We start from the raw sequence: 11,461 nt of genomic DNA on the forward strand, positions 1-11,461 counted from the left end.
TGGTGAGGAAGTGAAGCTCGTAGATCTCTTCTCTGAAACTACATTTTTCCCTTCAATTATGAGAGCCCTTGTTAACTATCTAACCATCGCACCAACAACATGTACTGTGAAGAGATCCTTTAGAACCCTGAGGTGAGTTAAAACATGGCTAAGGAGCACTATGAGTGAAGAATGTCTATCAAGTTTGAGCTTATTAAGCATTCACAGGTGTAGAGTACAAGAGCTCAATTTGAAAGAGCTGGCTATAGACAAATTTTCCAAACAGCAGCGAAATCTACAATTTGCTTTTTCTGAAAAGTTATAATTTTGTGATTTAAAGATCATATGTTAGTTTATTTTCATGAGCTAATTCAATTTTTTTAAGATTTGGATAAATCCAAATCTTAAATCTGTGTTTTATTTTTTGAATTTTTAATGATTAAACATTTGTGATTATGTTGCGAACTCCAGTTTCGCTCATTTCACTTTCATGAGGTTCATTTTATTTCACTCGTTTGATTCACAACAGAGAATTTCGCTAAGAGGGCAAATGTGAATTTTAGCAGAACCCACCAATGTTGGCAAAATTTTCTGCCACCATTGGGGTTTTTGTTTCTGTTTTTATTGGTTTTGAAAGCAAGGCCAATATCAAAATTATATTTTACATTTTTAAAAGGGAAAATCGTGTGTTTGTACAATAAGTTGCTCTAATGGAATTGGAAGAATATACCGATATTCAAGGATATCAAGTATTTTGGAGTATTTTGCCCCCCCCTAAAATTCATCCTATGGGCGCCCATGTTACTCTTTACGTTAAAGTTTGACTGTTTACTAAAATTGAAGCATAGGGGCCGTTTAATTAGAATATGAAGCTTTTTTAAAAGTGCTAAAAGCTTTAGCGTAAAGAGAAAGGTATACACCCCTTCATATCCAGAATTTATCTTCCAAAATTATTGTGCAAATTTTGTTTTAATTTTTCATGTACGGTGAGCCAAATTCGAACCTGTATTAGTTGAAAAACCTTTAGAAATTAGATAAAAAATCAAATTTTTTTAGCTGAAAGTAAGGTGCAACATTAAACCTTTAAACGAACAGATATTTTTCCGAATATGAAGCTGTCCCCTTCTTAACCCTGGCTCTTTACGCTAAAGTTTTTATTGTTTCAAAAAGTAGAGCTGTGACAAAGAGTCAAACTTTAGCGTAAAGAGTGAGGCATTGAGGAGGGAACAGCCCCTTTCGTATACGGAATAATTTATGTTCGTTTTTAGTTTTAATGTCAACTCCTTACTTTTAGTTAGAATTTTTTCATTATTATTTAATCTAGAGAATGGATTAGCTCAGAAACGTAGTCTAGGGACACAAAAACTTTCACTTTTATTATTTGTAGATGGTAATGCTTTGGTGGATAGTACATCGCAAGATTTGAAAACCCTTCTGAGTTTAATAGAATAATATCTGAATATGAAAAAATTAAGTCTGAATATTTAAAATAGTAAAGTTTTTATTTAGAAAAAAAACGAAAGTAAGTGGTGAAGAAAACTATAGATTCAAATTTAATAATAATGAATTGAATGTAAGCAAAATAATAAAATATTTAGGATTTGTTTTATCGGAAAATGGAAAATTAAAGAGTCATGTCAATGGAATAATTCACAGAGGCAAAAGGGCCATGTCTGCAATTTTTAGAAACCTGGCGATAATGGGAATTAAAAGCCTAAGAACGCATGAAAGAATATTTAATAAAAAAGATTTACCAGTTATAGAATATGGAGCAAAGATTTAGGGTGGAGAAGCGGCACAGCAGCTGGAATCCCTCCAGCTCTAGTATTATAAAAGAGTGTTTGCTCTACATCAGACAACTCATTCACAGATTCTGAAAGGTGATATGGGCCTGTTCTCATTAAAGCTAGGTCTATTTCTATTTTGATACTTGGATTTTTGTTGAAGCTAATTAGGAGTAATAAAGACAGACACGTAAGAGTAGCATATTATCATATGTTGAATTATGGTTTGAAAACATCGTGCTTGTCTCAAACTAAGTCATTACTAGAAAGAGTGGGAATACCTTACTTATGGAATGACGGTCTTGGTATCCGTGATTTACCAACAGATTTTTTGTATTTTGACCCTATGCATCCTTGTTTCACTGAACTAAATGATAAGTTCCTCAAAATGATCTAACATTGCTAAGAATATCAGAAACATTTTGACAATATGTATCCTTGTTTCTCAAAACAAAAAGCTAAGTTCCTCAGAATGATCTAACATTTCTAAGGCTATCAGATGCATTTTGTCCGCATCCATCCTTATTTCTCTCAACGAAATGAGAAGTTCCTAAAAATGATCTAGCACTGCTAAAGATATCAGATGCATTTTGACCAAATGCATCCTTGTTTCTCAACAATAAAAGCTAAGTTCCTCAAAATAATCTAACACTGCTAAGGATACCAGATGTATTTTGACCCTATGCATCAATGTTTCTCAGATGCATTTTGACAATATGTATCCTTATTTCTCTCAACTAAATGATAAATTCCTCAAAATGATGTAACACTACTAAAGATTACAGATACATTTTGACCATATACATTCTAGTTTCTCAAAACTAAAAGCTAAGTTCCTCATAATGATTTAACATTGCTAATGATATCAGATTCATTTTGACCCTATGCATCTTTGTTTCTCTCAGCTAAACGATAAGTTCCTTAAATTGATCTAACATTTCTAAGGATATCAGAAGCATTTTGTCCACATCTATGTTTCACAAAACTAAAAGCTAAGTTCCTCAAAATGATCTAACATTGCTAAGATATCAGATACTTTTGACCCTATACATCCTTGTTTCTCTCAACTAAATGATAAGTTCTTCAAAATAATATAACATTGCTAAGGATTTCAGAAGCATTTTGTCCACATCCATTCTTGTTTCTCAGAACTAAAAGCGAAGTTCCTCAATATGATCTAACGCTGCTAAGGATATCAGATACATTTTGACAATATGTATCCTTGTTTCTCAAAACTAAAAGCTAAGTTCCTCAAAATGATCTAACATTGCTAAGGATGTTCGATGCATTTTGAAAATATGCATCCTTGTTTCTCTCAACTAAATGATAAGTTCCTCAAAATGATGTAACATTGTTAATGATATTAGATGCATTTTGACCACCTGCACCCTCGTTTCTCAAACCTAAAAGCTCAGTTCCTCATAATGATCTAATATTACTAAGGATATCAGATGCAATTTACAATATGTATCCTTGTTTCTCAAAATTAAAAGCTAAGTTCCTCAAAATTATGTAACATTAATAAGGATATCAGATTTATTTTGACCATATGCATCCTTGTTTCTCTCACCTAAATGATAAGTTCCTCAAAATGATCTAACATTGCTGGGGTTATCAGATGCATTTTAACCCTATGCATCCTTGTTTCTCTCAACTAAATGATAAGTTCCTCAAAATGATCTAATACTGCTAAAGTTATCAGATAAATTTTGTCCACATACATCCTTGTTTCTCAAAATTAAAAGCTAAGCTCCTCAATATGATTAAAACATTGCTAAGGATATCAGATGCATTTTGACCCTATGTATCATTATTTCTCTCAACCAAATGATAAGTTCCTCAATATGATCTAACATTGCTAAGGATATCAGATGCATTTTGTCAATATACATTCTTGTTTCTCAAAACTAAAAGCTAAGTTCCTCATAACGATCAAACATTGCCAAGGATATCTGATGCATTTTGACAATATATATCCTTGTTTCTCAAAAATAAAAGCTAAGTTCCTCAATATCATCTAACATTGCTAAGGGTAACAGATGCATTTTGTCCCTATGCATCCATGTTTCTCAAAGAGCTCAGTTACCCTTGATGTTCTACCGTTGCTAAGGGTAACAGATGCATTTTGATCCTATGTATCCTTGTTTCTCTCAACAAAATAATAAGTTCCTCAAAATGATCTAAAATTGCTAAAGATATCAGAAGCATATTGACAACATGTATCCTTATTTCTCAAAACTAAAAGATAAGTTCCTCAAAATTATCTAACATTGCTAAGGCTATTAGATGCATTTTCTCCACACCTTCCTTGTTTCTCTCAACAAAATGATAAGTTCCTAAAAATGATCCAACATAGTTAAGGATATCAGATGCATTTTGACCACATCCATCCTTTTTTCTCTCAACAAAATTATAAGTTTCTAAAAATGATCTAACATTGCTAAGGCAAAAAGATGCATTTTCACCACATGCATTCGTGTTTCTCAAAAATGAAAGCTAAGTTCCTCAAAATGATCTAACATTGTTAAAGATATAAGACGCATTTTGACCCTATGCATCCTTGTTTCTCTCACCTAAATGATAAATTTCTCAAAATAATTTAACATTGAAACGGATATCAGATTTATTTTGACCCTATGCATCCTTGTTTCTCTCAACTACATGATAACTTCTTCAAAATGATCTAACATTGCTAAGGTTATCAGAAGAATTTAGTCCATATCCATCCTTGTTTCAATAAAATAAAAGCTAAGTTCCTCAAAATGATCTAATATTGCTACGGAAATCAAATGCATTTTGACAATATGTATCCTTGTTTCTCAAAATTAAAAGCTAAGTTCCTCGAAAAGATCTAACATTGCTAAGGATACAAGATTTATTTTGACCCTATGCATCTTTGTTTCTCACAACTAGATGATAAGTTCCTCAAAACGATCTAACATTGCTAAGGGTATCAGATGCATTTTGACCACATCCATCCCTGTTTCTCGCAACTAAAAGCTAAGATCCTCAAAATAATTTTACATTGCTAAGGATATCAGATACATTTTGACAATATATATCATTGTTTCTCAACACTAAAAGGTGTGTCCCAAAATAATCTAACATTGCTAAGTATATCAGATGCCTTTTGACCCTATCCCTCCTTGTTACTCTCAACTAAATGATAAGTTCCTCAAAATCAACTAGCATGGATAAAGATATAAGATGCAGTTTGACCATATCCATCCTTGCTTGTCAAAGCTGAAAGCTAAGTTCCTCAAAATTATTTAGTATTGCTAAGTATATTAGACCTTCACCTGGGTACCCAAAGCCAACCCACAATACCACACGTGCTGCCATCTATTACAATTTAGGTTCACTTAGTGTGGCGCGCCACACTAAGTGAACCTAAATGAACCTAACTTGAATATAGTGATTTGGAAAAGAGGGGTGGTATTGTAGGTTGGCTGTAGGTACCCGGTTGAGCTAAAAAATCAGTTGTGATGCCATTTATACCCAAACTGAAACAGATGTTAGCACTTGTGGTATTATGGGTTAGCTGCAGGTACCCGGGTCAGGGTTTGGTATCCTTAGCAGTTTAAATCATTTTGAGGAACTTAGCTTTTAGTTTTGAGAAAAAAGAATGTATATCGTCAAAATGCATCTGATATCTTTAAAAACGTTAGATCATTTTGAGGAACTTATCATTTAGTTGAGAGAAATAAGGTTGCATAGGATCAAAATGCATCTGATATTCTTAGCAATGTTAGATCATTTTGAGGAGTTAACTTTTAGTTTTGAGAACAAAGGATGGATTTGGACAAAATATATCTAATATCCTTAGCAATGTTACATTAATTTTGAGGAACATAGTTTTTCGTTTTGAGAAACAGGGATGGATGTGGTGAAATGCATCTGATATCCTTAGCAATGTTAGATCGTTTTGAGGAACTTGTAATTTAGTTGAGAGTAACAAGGATGCGAAGGGTCAAAATAAATCTGATATCCTTAGCAATTTCGTATCATTATGAGGAACTTAGCTTTTAGTTTTGAGAAGCAAGAATATATATGGTCAAAATGCATCTGATATCTTTAGCAATGTTAGATCATTTTGAGGAATTTATCATTTAGTTGAGAGAAACAAATGATTCTTGTGTATCCTTAGCAGTGTTAGATCATTTTGACAAACTTAGCTTTTAGTTTTGAGAAACAAGGATGCATGTGGGGAAAATACATCTGATATCCTTAGCAGTCTAGCAGACTGACCAGTCTAGCAGAGCGCGAGGTAACCCCATAAAACTCCGCCAAAGATTCAGCAGAAAGCGTGAGAAATACAACTTCTTCACCAATCGCGTTGTTCCGTTGTGGAATTCACTGAGCGATTCAACTGTTTCCGCAGCTTCAGTTAACAGCTTCAAGACTGGCGTTGACCATGACTGGAGGAACAAGCCATGGAGGACGCAGTGGGATGAGCCTGCATCCACCACTAGGGTCTATTAGTGTGTGATATTCAACTGTCCTGTATACGTGTAGGATGTGATGATCCACTAATGAATTGTGCAACGAACTCCTGTCAATACTACCTGGCGACATCTACAGGTTCCTGCAACCTTAGTCGCTAGAAGATGCGATTTAAGGTGATTTAAGGTAATGTTACATTAATTTTGAGGAGCATAGATTTTAGTTTTGAGAAACAGGGATGGATGTGGTCAAATGCATCTGATATCCTTAGCAATGTTAGATCGTTTTGAGGAACTAATAATTTAGTTGAGAGTAACAAGGATGCACATGGTCAAATTAAATATGATAACCTTAGCAATGTTAGATCATTTTGAGGAACTTAGCTTTTAGTTTTCAGAAACAAGGAAGGAAGTGGGAAAATTGCTTCTGATATCCTTAGCAATGTTAGATCATTTTGAGGAACTTATCATTTAGCTCAGAGAAACTAGGATGCATAGGGTCAAAATGCATCTGATATGCTTAGGAATGTTAAATCATTTTGCAGAACTTAGCTTTTAGTTTTGAGAAACCAAAATACATATTGTCAAAATGCATCGGATATCCTTGGCAATGTTAGATCATTATAAAGAACTTAGCTTTTAGTTTTGAGAAACTCAGTTTTGAGCAGCTACCCCCTTCCCCACCCACACATCGTATTATCCCCAAAAACATGTGTAATAAATTTTCAGATAGAAAGTTGTTCAAAAATAATCCATAAATCACACAACAAGGCCTTTAGGGTCTACACAAGCCCCAATTCTCTTGGAGAAAAGGTTGTAAGTTATGTCCCCGGGGTACATAAAGTTTGTATGTAAGGAGTGATCGTGTGAACTTTAGAGGAGGCTGATCTGAATTGAAATTTATAGTTTTACTTCCATTTTAAGACTCAAAAGTGAGTAGTATAGTATTAATGCTTCCAACGGGGCAGTCCCCTTGCATTCCAATGGGGCGGTCATTCCAATGGGGCAGTCATTCTAACGGGGCAGTCGTCCCAGCGGGGTAGTCATTCCAACGGTACAGTACTCCCTTATTGTGTCAATCTAAGGAAGAGGGCAGGTAGAAAATTATTGTGATAATCTAGGAAACAGGGCAGTTCGAATTTTATTGTGTCAATCTAAGAAAGAAGGCAGTAAGTAATTGATTTTGATAACCTAGCGAACAGGGTAGTTAGAATATTATTTTTTTAACATAAGAAAGAAGGTAGTAAGAAAATAACTATTATAATCTAGGATACAGGGCAGTTAAGGAAATTATTTTGTCAATCTAAGGAAGAGGGCAGGAGACTTGAGTGGAGGGGAGACTTGTTTTTTTTCAACTTTTTTACACGTCTTAAAATGACATAAAACATACTTAAAATATACAAAAATCACATTTAATATTTTTTTAAATTCAAAATGAGAATGATATAGATATGCTATTTTGCTATTAGAAAAATAATGCTTGTAGTAGCACTTTTTCTTGACTGAATTTTTTTTTTGACTTAGCAAATTATTCAACTTTTTTTTATTGTTTTTTTTATGTATCTTAAAATGACATAAAATATACTTAAAACAGAAAATTCACATTTAATATTTTCCTTGTTTCTCAAAACTAAAAACTAAGTTCCTCAAAATGATCTAACATTGCTAACGATATAAGATGCTTTTTAACACTATGCATGTTTGGTTCTCTCAACTAAATGATAAGTTCCTCAAAATGATCTAACATTGCTAAAGATATCAGATGCATTTTGACCATATACATGCTTGTTTCTCAAAACTAAAAGCTAAGTACCTCAAAATGATCTAACATTGCTAAGGATATCAGATGCATTTTTATCATAAGTATCTATATTTCTTTAAACAAAAGCTAAGTTCCTCAAAATGATCTAACATTACTAAGGATATCAGATGAATTTTGACCCTCTGCATCCTTGTTTCTCTCAAGTAAATGATAAGTTCCTCAAAATGATCTAACATTTCTAAGGATATCAGAAGCCATATGTATCATTTTTTCTCAAAACTAAAAGTTACGGTCCTCAAAATGATCTAACATTGCTAAAGCTATAATATTCATTTTGTCCACATCCATCCTTATTTCTCTCAACAAAATGATAAGTTCCTAAAAATGATCTAACACTGCTAAAGATATCAGATGCATTTTGACCACGTGCATCCTTATTTTATAAAAATAAAAGCTATGTTTTTCAAAATGATCTAACATTGCTAAGGCTATCAGATGCATTTTGACCCAATGCATCCATATTTCTCTCAACTAAGTGATAAGTTCCTAAAAATGATCTAATATTGCTAAGGATATCACATGCATTTTGACCACATGCATCCTTGTTTCTCAAAACTAAAAGCTAAGTTCCTCATAATAATATAACATTGCTAAGGATATCCTATGCATTTTGACAATATGTATCCTTGTTTCTCAAAACTAAAAGCTAAGTTCCTCATAATAATCGAACATTGATAAGGATATCCTAAATATTTTGAACATATCTATCCATGATTCTCACAACTAAAAGCTAAGTTCCTCAAAATGATATAATATTGCTAAGGATATCAGTTGTATTTTTACACTATACATCCTTGTTTCTCTCACTTATATGATAAGTTCCTCAAAATGATCTAACATTACTAACGATATCAGAAGCATTTTGTCCACATCCATCCTTGTTTCTCAAAACTAAAAGCTAAGTTCCACAAAATGATCTAACATTGCTAAGGTATCAGATGTATTTTGACAATATGCATCCTTGTTTCTCTTAACTAAAGGATAAGTTCCTCAAAATGATATAACATTGCTCGGGATATCAAATGCATTTTGAATACATGCATCCCTGTTTTTCAAAACTGAATGCTAAGTTCCTCATAATGATCTAACATTACTAAGGATATCAGATACAATTTGACAATATGTATCCTTGTTCCTCAAAACTAAAAACTAAGCTCCTCAAAATTATCTAACATTGCTAAGTATGTCAGATACATTTTGACCCTATCCATCCTTGTTTCTTTCAACTAAATGATAAGTTCCTCAAAATGATCTAATATTGCTAAGGAAATCAAATGCATTTTTAAGATATACATCCTTGTTTCTCAACACTAAAAGCTAAGCTCCTCGAAAAGATCTAACATTGCTAAGGATACAAGATTTTTTCGACCCTACGCATCTTTGTTTCTCACAACTAGATGATAAGTTTTTCAAAACATTGTTAAGGATATCAGATGCATTTTGACCACATCCATCCCTGTTTCTCGTAAATAAATAGTAAGTTCCTCAAAATGATCAAACATTGCTAAGGATGTCAGATGCCTTTTGACCCTATCCATCCTTGTTTCTCTCAACTAAATAATAAGTTCCTCAAAATCAACTAGCATTGCTAAAGATATCAGATGCATTTTGACCATATACATTCTTGTTTCTCAAAACGAAAAGCTAAGTTCCTCAAAATGATTTAACATTGCTAAGGATATCAGACCTTCACCTAGGTACCCAAAGCCAACCCACAATACCACAAGTGCTGCCATCTATTTCAATTTAGGTTCACTTAGTGTGGCGCGCCACACTAAGTGAACCTAAATGAACCTCACTTGAATATAGTGATTTGGAAAAGAGGGGTGGTATTGTAGGTTGGCTGCAGGTACCCGGTTGAGGTAAAAACTCAGTTGTGATGCCATTTATACCCAAACTGAAACAAGTGGCAGCACTTGTGGTATTATGGGTTAGCTGCAGGTACCCGGGTCAGGGTTTGGTATCCTTAGCAATTTACATCATTTTGAGGAACTTAGATTTTAGTTTTGAGAAAAAAGAATGTATATCGTCAAAATGCATCTGATATCTTTATAAACGTTAGATCATTTTGAGGAACTTATCATTTAGTTGAGAGAAATAAGGTTGCATAGGATCAAAATGCATCTGATATTCTTAGCAATGTTAGATCATTTTGAGGAGTTAACTTTTAGTTTTGAGAACAAAGGATGGATTTGGACAAAATGTATTTGATATCCTTAGCAATGTTACATTAATTTTGAGGAACATAGTTTTTCGTTTTGAGAAACAGGGATGGATGTGGTCAAATGCATCTGATATCCTTAGCAATGTTAGATCGTTTTGAGGAACTTGTAATTTAGTTGAGAGTAACAAGGATGCATAGGGTCAAAATAAATCTGATATCCTTAGCAATTTTGTATCATTATGAGGAACTTAGCTTTTAGTTTTGAGAAACAAGGATGCATGTGGTCAAAATGCATCTGATATCTTTAGCAATGTTAGATCATTTTGAGGAACTTATCATTTAGTTGAGAGAAACAAATGATTCTTGTGTATCCTTAGCATTGTTAAATCATTTTGACGAACTTAGCTTTTAGTTTTGAGAAACAAGGATGCATGTGGTGAAAATACATCTGATATCCTTAGCGATGTTACATTAATTTTGAGGAGCATAGCTTTTAGTTTTGAGAAACAGGGATGGATGTGGTCAAATGCATCTGATATCCTTAGCAATGTTAGATCGTTTTGAGGAACTAATAATTTAGTTGAGAGTAACAAGGATGCACAGGGTCAAATTAAATATGATAACCTTAGCAATGTTAGATCATTTTGAGGAACTTATCATTTAGCTCAGAGAAACTAGGATGCATAGGGCAGAAAGAGGGCAGGTAGAAAATTACTGTGTCAATCTAAGGAAAAGGGCGGGTAGGAAATTACTGTGTCAATCTAAGGAAGAGGGCAGGTAAGGAAATTATTTTGTCAATCTAAGAAAGAGGACAGGAGACTTGAGTGGAGGGGAGACTTGTTTTTTTTTCAACTTGTTTACACGTCTTAAAATGACATAAAACATACTTAAAATATAAAAAATTCACATTTAATATTTTTTTAAATTCAAAATGAGAATGATATAGATATGCTATTTTGCTATTATAAAAATAATGTTTATAGTAGCACTTTTTTTTGACTGAATTTTTTTTACTTAGAAAATTATTCATCTTTTTTTTATTGTTTTTTTTATGTATCTTAAAATGACATGAAATATACTTAAAACAAAAAACAGTGAAATTTAATATTTTCCATGTTTCTCGAAACTAAAGACTAAGTTCCTCAAAATGATCTAGCATTGCTAAAGGTATAAGAAGCTTTTTAACACTATGCATCCTTGGTTCTCTCAACTAAATGATAAGTTCCTCAAAATGATCTAACATTGCTAAAGATATCAGATGCATTTTAAC

Source organism: Artemia sp. Qi Xiang Cuo, chromosome 20 (genome assembly GCF_049724085.1).
Source record: "Artemia sp. Qi Xiang Cuo chromosome 20, ASM4972408v1, whole genome shotgun sequence".
Lineage (NCBI taxonomy): Eukaryota > Metazoa > Arthropoda > Branchiopoda > Anostraca > Artemiidae > Artemia > Artemia sp. Qi Xiang Cuo.